Source organism: Schistocerca serialis, chromosome 8 (assembly GCF_023864345.2).
Source record: "Schistocerca serialis cubense isolate TAMUIC-IGC-003099 chromosome 8, iqSchSeri2.2, whole genome shotgun sequence".
NCBI lineage: Eukaryota > Metazoa > Arthropoda > Insecta > Orthoptera > Acrididae > Schistocerca > Schistocerca serialis.
The window spans coordinates 415,812,454-415,821,973 of record NC_064645.1 but is presented as its reverse complement, the minus strand read 5'-3'; the positions used below and the strand labels follow the sequence as shown (position 1 = coordinate 415,821,973).

At 45.0% G+C, this 9,520-nt stretch overlaps 1 pseudogene; it reads right to left on the bottom strand.

The window, feature by feature from the left end:
* Nucleotides 1–8,912: 8,912 nt before the first annotated feature.
* LOC126417276 (5S ribosomal RNA) lies at nt 8,913–9,030 on the bottom strand (annotated as a pseudogene).
* Nucleotides 9,031–9,520: the final 490 nt, after the last annotated feature.

Sequence of the window (9,520 nt, the reverse complement as noted above, 5' to 3'; positions counted from 1 at the left end):
CACGCTTCCAAATAAAAATTCCTCTCTCGGGTAGACGTAGGCATGACAAACATATTAGGCTTCATTTCAAAATTCACATGCACCATTTGTCAGTATTCCCTCATAAAGTTTCGTAGTTGTAGCTCGGTGGCATAATGGTAAAGTGTTGCGCTATGAACTTGTGGTATTAGGTTCGATCCCTGATCAGTCATAGGATTTTTATATTTCACCTCTGATAATGTTAACGACTGTGAAAACTGCCAAGTTGTGTCATGGTCCAGAACCCACGCTAAACAACGGGTACCGTTACAACCGGCTGTGTAAGCCAAGTTCGACGGTCGGAATAACGCAATGGCTTACCACTTTCAACAAAACAATGAATAGTAAAGCACTGTTCTATTCAAACCAATGTTCGAACTGATGACAGGTCTACATTTTGGTGAACGAAGAGGTCCAGCACCAGTGCACCCAGTGGAATGCTACACTAACGACAATAGAAATCCACCATATCTTATGAGAGAAAGCCGTCGTTCGTCTTTCAGATTTCACTACTGCTATTTAACTTGGTCCCTCAAACGTTGTCAGTACTTACACCGTCCTTCCAAAACCTTCCGTGTCTGGCTTTATTCCTGCTGTATACTCCCCGTCGCGACGTTAGTGCTGTAACTACAGTGGCAGCCTTAACTAACAACTGTAGGCAACAGATGTGCATACTTGAACGAAGTCTTTTTCCTGTGCAGGTTTCTTTTAATTTCGAAATTAACACTTTATTTAATACTTTTGCCTTTAACTAATTTCGACGGGCATTTTCAAGCCACGTCTGTTTCAGTGAAGAACAGTACTCACTCAATATTTTACCTTTCACACATTTGTTCGGAGGAAGCTTCCTCTAACGGTGTCCGTAATAAAGATTCTTTCTGATCATAGTAATAATTTGGCACATCTATCACAATTGTGGATTACGTGTGCAAAATGAGAAAAAATCAGCTCATATGTTTAGTTTTGTAGCTTTACCAGCATACTTCACATTGAAATAGACACATCAAAAAAAGTTTTGCATCACCCCGGTTCCCAGAACTCCTGAAGATAGACGTCGACTGTGGCTATTGTATCACAGACGAAGTCCCTTTGACTGCACAGAGATGTCACTAAACCAGCCCAAAGATGTAAACAGCCATGCGTGAGCGGCGCCTATTAGACCGGTGGAGTCAGACAGCCGATCAGTTCCAGTCATTTCACAAGGAAGGAGGTACACGGCTGGTGTTGTATGTAGTTCAACCATACCTAGGCGGTTAATGCCGCGGTTCGATCTCAACAAGGGAAGTGACCAGGCGTCTCGGAGTGAACTAAAGCGATGTTGTTCGGACATGGAGCAGATACAGAGACACAGGAACTGTCGATGACATGCCTCGCTCAGGCCGCCCAAGGGCTACTACTGCAGTGGATGACCGCTACCTACCGATTATATCTCGACGGAACCCTGACAGCAACTCCACCATGTTGAATAATGCTTTCCGTGCAGCCACAGGATATAGTGTTACGACTTAAACTGTGGGCAGTAGGCTGCATGATGCGCAACTTCACTCCCGACGTCCATGGCGAGGTCCATCTTTGCAACCACCACACCAAGCACCCTGGTACAGATGGGCCCAACAACATGCCGGAAGGACCGCTCAGCATTGGCATCACGTTCTCTTCATCCACGAGTGTCGCATATGCCTTCGACCTGACAATCATCGGAGACCTGTTTGGAGGCAAACCCGGTCAGGCTGAACGCCTTAAACACACTGTGCAGGGAGTGCAGCAAGGTGGAGGTTCCCTGCTGTTTTGGGGTGGCATTACGTGCGGCCGACGTACGCCGCTGGTGGTCATAGAAGGCGCCGTAACGGCTGTACGATACGTGAATGCCAACCTCCGACGATAGTGCAACCATATCGGCAGCTTATTGGCGAGGTATTCGTCTTCATGGACGACAATTCGCGCCCCCATCGTGCACTTCTTGTGAATGACTTCCTTCAGGATAACGACATCGCTCGATTAGAGTGGCCAGAATGTTCTCCAGACATGAACCCTATGGAACATGCCTGATATAGACTGAAAAGGGCTGTTTATGGACGACGAGGCCCACCAACCTCTCTGAGGGATCTACGCCGAATCGCCGTTGACGAGTGGGACAATCTGGACCAACAGCGCCTTGATGAACTTTTGGATAGTATGCCACTACGAATACAGGCACGCATCAATGCAAGAGTCCGCAGCTCGTAGTCTAGTGGATAGCGTTGCTGCCATTGGATCACGGGGTCCAGGCTTCGATTCCCGGCCTCATCGGGGATTTTTTTCAGCCTAGGGGCTGGGTGTTTGTGTTTCCCTCATGATCTCATCATCATTATCATCTTTCGTGACAGTGCCTAGATTGGACTATGGAAAAAATTGGAGTGTGAAAAAAATTGGGACTTCGTAAGGGCGCAGATGACCACGCAGTTGAGCGCCCCACAAACCAAAAATCATCATCATCATCAATGCAAGAGGACGTGCGACTGGCTGTTAGAGGTACCGGGGTGTAGAGCAATGTGGACCACCACCTCTGGAGGTCTCGCTGTATGGTGGTACAACATGCATTGTGTGGTTTTCATGACCAATAAAAAGGGCGGAAATGATTTTTATGTTGACCTCTATTCCAATTTTCTGTACAGTTTTCGGAACTCTCGGAACCGAGGTGATGCAAAATGTGTTTTGACGTGTGTGCTTTAGTTTCATATTTCATATAAAACTACACATGATGCGGTCAACCTCTTAAAATTGGCCATTTCATCTTGGCAGTAACTGGTAACTTATTAATATAAATACTAAGTAAGCTGCAAAAATTGAGGACCAGTACCTCTGTATCTGAGGAACATCACCTCAAGATTGTCTCGAGACTATTCATAAAATTAATAACAAATAACTTTTGGTACTAATTTTTTTAACTTAATTCGCTTAATCGACTTTGAGTATTGTACGCTAATCGATGCAAGATGTATACAACACAGTATGTCGGAGATTACACGAGTATTCCGGCATTTGAATTCGACAGTGTGTTGAGTTGTTCTCTAACATTACAGAGACAGATTTTCTGCACAAATAATCCGCCGCTTAAGACGACCGCGATAATCTGATGATAATTATAATCTGACCAGTAACCCGCTCTAGCCTCTCATGGGTAGCACTAACTGTCTAAGATTGGACGACTTGGCTGGTGTATAAGTAATATCGTTTATCGACCACTGAATAGAATTATGATTAAAATTCAGAGAACAACGTTAAGAACTGAATATCACTACTTCAATGTGACTTAAACAATTTAAGCACCACAGAACTGTAAAGTTCTCAGGAGGCACAAATGATATCTATTCGACGTTTAATGGGAGTTTCGAGTGACATCTTGTGGAAGTGATGGGAGATGAAAGCTACCGCAATGTCCGGTCCTCCCAGCTGCAGCGCAAGTACGTCACGATTTGCCCGACTGCAACGAAGTTCATTACGAGCTGCGGTCACTTGCTCGACGTCTGACCCCAGCGCAATTCCAGCGCAGGCTACTTTTTTTTTGTGTGAACTTATCCTTCGTTTGCCTTAACACCCAAATATTGCTTCCATACCAAAATAGGTTCTTATCAGCTTAATGTCTGATACATCTTACTTCGTAGGTCGTATAGGAAGTCGGCTCGCGCCATTCTCACGACAGGGGTAGTTTTTGCTGGCCTATCTCCTGCGTCATTAGTGACAGTGGCTAGGTTGGACTATGGGAAAAATTGGGGTGTGAAGAAAATTGCGACTTCGTAAGGGCGCTGATAACAACGCAGTTGAGCGCCCCACAAACCAAACATCATCATCAATGCAAGAGGACGGGCTACTAGGTATTAGAGGTACCAGTGTGTGCAGCAATCTGGACCACCACCTCTGAGGGCCTCGCTGTATGGTGATACAACACGCAATGTGTGGTTTTCATGAGCAATAAAAAGGGTGGAAATGATGTTTCCCTGTCTCATACGTCCCTATCTCGTGAATCAGTCTATCTATAGTGAAATGCATACCAAAACCTCTACAGCAGTTCCTGAGATTAGCCTGAACCTAAAGACAGAAACTGTGGTAGGGGACTTTAATTGATACAGGTTCTAACTGAATTCCCTTTACAGGCTTTGAGGACAGGTTCGTTACATCAAAACAAGAAAAAAAATTGTCTCAAAAGTGCGTAGCTGATGTACTATGAGCACTTGTTCATCTTCGCCACTGTGAAACACATCTCTTATATAGAACAAGTGCTCACAGTTTGAAAGGTATGCGTTTTAGAGTCCATGTTTACTGTACATTTTTTCATGTTATGGTTTAAGGAACCTGTTCTCAAAGTCTGTAAAGGGAATTTAGTTTCGCCCTGTACATGTAAAGAAGACATATGATATGCCACCGCCGGCCGGTATGGCAGTGCGGTTCTAAGCGCTTCAGTTTGGAACCGCGTGACCGCTGTGGTTGCAGGTACGAATCCTGCCTCGGGCATGGATGTGTGTGATGTCCTTAGGTTAGTTAGGTTTAAGTAGTTCTAAGTTCTAGGGGACTGATGACCTCAGAAGTTAAGTCGCATAGTGCTCAGAGCCATTTGCACCTTTTTTTTTTTTTTTTTTTTCAAATGCTACCCCTTGAAGATTTGGAATCGTAACATGGTGTCGAATGATTTGAAAGGTAAATTATGTGTCCAAAAGTTATGGATTTAATTTGAAGATGCTCTTTTTATGACGTCTGAATATTGCGGCAAGATGTGGCGTAGAAGTATGTCGCACGATAACTGAGCAGTCTGATACAGACAAACGTGCGGCGAACATGGCAGCACGTCCCGAGTTAATCGACTTTGACGATGGTGCGATCATTGATGCATACAACATGGCAGATTACATAACAACTGTGAGTTCAACAGTGTCTTCGGCAGTTTTCCAATATCGCAACGATAGACTTTCTACATAAGTAATCCGCCACTCAAGAAATCTGATGAACGGACGTCACACCAATTTCGCAGAGCCATAAGGGGCCACTGACGGTCGATGTGAGTCAAATTACTGCCGATTTGAATTTTTAGCGCTAGAAAACCATTTCTACCAGAGTTGTACGGAGACGAAGGCACCACAAAAGTACCGCAAAGGCGACACCAGCCGAGAACCAAAATAACGTCCAGGTACATCTACAGCTACATCCACACGTACAGGAATTTTCAAAAATACATTTACAAACTTTGTTACATGAAAAGAAGAAACTAAGTTCATATAAACATATGTCCGAAAAGGATTCTTTTTCGAGTTACTGCTGAACTTCAAGTTCAACTGCTTTCAAGGTACTGTACAATCCAGAAAGTTCACCGACCCACTTACCTACCCGCCGTTGAACGCATTGTATCCTAGAAGACGTTTTGTTGTCAGGGACTCTTGCTTCGATTCCTCATTCGTCTGTCTTCAACGTGTCCATTGTGTACATGCACTACATTGTGAGTTAACTGACACTGCTCCGTTCAAACTTAGCAGGATATTCATTTCGTGAGCAGGGGTCCATGATGTTTATGTACGGCCGTGCGATTGGTAATGGACACTAGGCTGCACAGCTGTATCAGATGGCGTTCCGAGACTGAAGACAACCGAGTCGTCCTACGGTTGCTGGTATGTATCGCTGGGTTGCTGAGATAGAATCCTTTGCAACACAGGCTACTGACCGAGGAATACCAGGTGTTGCTAGCAGGCCAGACCAGGAAGAGCATGTTCTACGGGCCCTCAAAGAAGAACCAGGTGTGAGCACAAGACAAGCGCCCCTGTTTTGTGGTGCATCTCCAAGTACAGCATGGAGGATACTTCACGAGCGACTCATGTATCTGTATTTTCTTCGACATGTGCAGCTCCTTACGTCTGCCTATCGCCCAACAAGGGAGGACTTTTGCCAATGATTTGTTGCATAAACTGGCAATCCGTTGTTCGTCTCCTCAGTGGTAACGTTTGGAGGAGACGGAATAACAAATTTGCATCAGAATCTTCACGGTACGGCACAGGCTAGACATTAACACAAGCTTAAAATTAATGTGTAGGCTGGAATTGTTGGTGCTGTCTGGTAGGGTAGTATGCTCTCCCAGCATGTCTTACAGAAGCTGTCTGCAGGGACATTAAACAGGACACATCGCAGATCTACAAGAACATGTGCCCTGCAAATGAGAAGAAACGTACGGTTTATGCGTTATGGAGCTCCAGCACATTTCGATGTTCGAGTTGCTTTGGCTGGTAGCCACCACGCCAGATGGATAGCTAGAGGAGCATCATTTGCATGGCCTCCACGTTCCCTCCACCTCAGTCCTTTGGATTACTGTCTCTACGGGCACCTTAAACAACTCACCTACGCAGGGGACCACCCGACAAGAAATTCTTCATCGACTGTCATGGAAGCCTCCGAAACCTTTCGAAACCGTCAGGGCGTATTTGTAAGAGTGCGACATACTATGATTTGACAGGTGCATGCGTGTTTAGAAGCAAGACGACGCCATGTGATGACGATCTCCAGTCGGCTAAACTATAAATTTTCGTTAATAACCCGAAAACGAAGGAATTTCTTACATGTTTATACGAAATTTTTTCTGTTTTTGATGTAAGGAAACTGTTCCCACAGTTGTAAAATTATTTTTGGAATGCCCTGTATATACCCCAAACCACCATACGGTGCATGGCGGAGGATAACTTACGCCACAGCTAGTCTTTTCCTTTCCTGTCCCACTCGTAAATGTTTCCTAAAAAGAACGGCTTTTTTCCTCCAGGAATTCCCATTTGAGTGCCTGCAGCATTTTCGCTATATTTATTCCTTGATCGAACCTGCCGATAAGATATGTGATGGGGATCGCAAACACAAGAGCAGCCCTCAGAAATTGATCGCACAAGTGTTCTCTAAGCGGTCTCCTTTATAAATGAGCTACACTTCGCTAGATTTATCCCAGTAAACCCAACTTAACCATTCGTCTTCTTCACAATCGACGTCAAGTGCTCACTTAACTTCATATCGCTTTGTAACATTGATAAACAGAGCAGCAGTAGTGGATCCGAACATTACAGGATCGTTATTCCTATCTCTATACATTAACTTACTACAATGCACATAACATGTGGCTCAATCCGATGTACTCTAGTAGTTCACAGGCTTCCTCTGCTAACCAGAATAATGACCTCTAACTATCGTAGTCTACCCATGAGAACTGATCTGGCGCTTTTGAATCTTAAAGGACTAAAATATATGATCCTTTACCAGACATGGGACATCTTTATAATGTTACGATATTTCGTAGAAACTTTGACACTCATATGTTTGTAAACACTTCGTATCTATCAAAACATGCGGTGCATGTTAGATATCTATTCTGTGACAAATCTAAAGTGCTCAGAGATACAAATTTACGTGTGCAACGATAAGAGTGTGGAGTAAATGTATTCAATGGCAAATCTAAAGTGCTCAGCTGTACAAATTTATATGTGCAACGATAAGAATGTGGCGAAAACTGCGAACATCATCTGTTGGACGAAAGCTATGAAAACAAATACTCCAAACCGACATTTCATGACAACTAACCAATACAAAACGCACCACACGTTCTAATGAAAGCATTAACGCCGTCTGACGATGAATTGCAATGATTCGAAACCTGTAACGGTAGATTTCGAGAAAAGGAACTTACAGTAAATTTGTGGCTGGTTGCTGTCTCAACACCATCAACATTTGTCTTCAAGAAACGGCCACAGTCTCCAACCATGTCATGATATGACAAAAGTGCATTAAAGTCACATCACCCATCTCTGCGTGATGCTGCTGACATGAATGCTAAGGATTTTAAATCTCTTGCAGAATGGGAATGTCGGTGGGACGCAATATCAGATGTGCGCCTGCATAACGTATTTTCAGGTGCTGCCGCGCGGGATAGCCGCGCGGTCTATGGCGCCTTGTCACGGTCCGCACTGCTGTCCCCGTCGGAGGTTCGAGTCCTCCCTCGGGCGTGTGTGTGTGTGTGTGTGTGTGTGTGTGTGTGTGTCTGTGTGTGTGTGTGTGTTGTCCTTAGCGTAGGTTAGTTTAAGTAACATTAAGTAGTGAGTAAGCTTAGGGACCAATGGCCTCAGCAGTTTTGTCCCATAAGACCATACCACAAATTTCGAATTTTTTTTTTTCAGGTGCTAGATGTGCAAGTTGTTTCGATCCTTTCACGGTGATGAAGAAGACTTCCTGCAGGGCAACTCCAGATGATGTGCACTGAGTTGAAAGACTGGATATCCAGTAGTGAAGCACAAACATCACTAAGTTTCTCATCTGTAAATGTGTGTATGTTTGCATGTATATGTAACCAGTGGTATGTCTGTACTAGCTGCGCGCTAAATAAACAATAAAATACATTATTCCACATTTAGTACAAGATGTCATTCGTCACACCAAATAGAAATCCTGTCCAAGTCTTCCTGTATCTCTCTACTGTCACTCAATGGCAACACTTCCCGATACACTATGTTGTCATTAGCAAACAGTCGCAGATTTCTGCTCACTCTTGGCCATTCGCCTTTCAGTGTATACTGTACGAGATAACATCCACGAACTCGTTCGCTGTTGCTGCTGTCCTCCACTGGAAGAAGCTGTTCTGCACTCTGCACACATTTCGGTGTCTCGTTGGTCTTAAGAAAAAGCTGAGGGACTTCCTTCTGCCACTTTAGCACTTCGTCTCCACGAGTTGCCTACCGGGACCATCCAACCGTCGTATCATCCTCAGTGGAGGATGTGGATAGGAGGGGCGTGGGGTCAGCACACCGCTCTCCCGGTCGTTATGATAGTATTCTTGACCGAAGCCGCTACTAATCGGTTGAGTAGCTCCTCAATTGGCATCACGAGGTTGAGTGCACGCCGAAAAATGGCAACAGCCCATGGTGGCCCGGATGGTCACCCATCCAAGTGCCGAACATGCCCGACAGCGCTTAACTTCGGTGATCGCACGGGAACCGGTGTAACCACTGCTGCATGGCCGTTGCCAGGACGACGTCATAGGTGAGGAAATTTTGGGTTCATCACTTGGAACTAGAAACGAAGTGGTAATGCATGGAACGACGCCGCACCACCTCTCCTCTGAGGAGAAAGTTCAAAACTGCGCCCCCAGCCGGTAAAGCCATAGCGACGATCTTCTGGGACTCTGGAGTGGTTATTCTGTTTGATGTGCTCCCTCATGGTGCAGCGATCAATCTGAAGTGTACTCCGCTGCCTTCAGCAAATTGAAGAAACAACTTCAGCGTGTTATTCACCACAAAAATGTCAACGAACTTCTCCATCTCCATGACAAAGCAATAACTCCCACAAGTCCCCCCACTTGAGAGGAGCTCACAAAACTTCATTGGACTGCACTTCTTCATCCACTCTCCAGCCAGGGTCTCGCACCTTCCGAATTCCATCTGTTTGGCCCCATGAAAGAATCTCTTGCAGGGAGCAGTACGTGGATGATGGTGAAGTTGTTGATGCAGCAGGACGT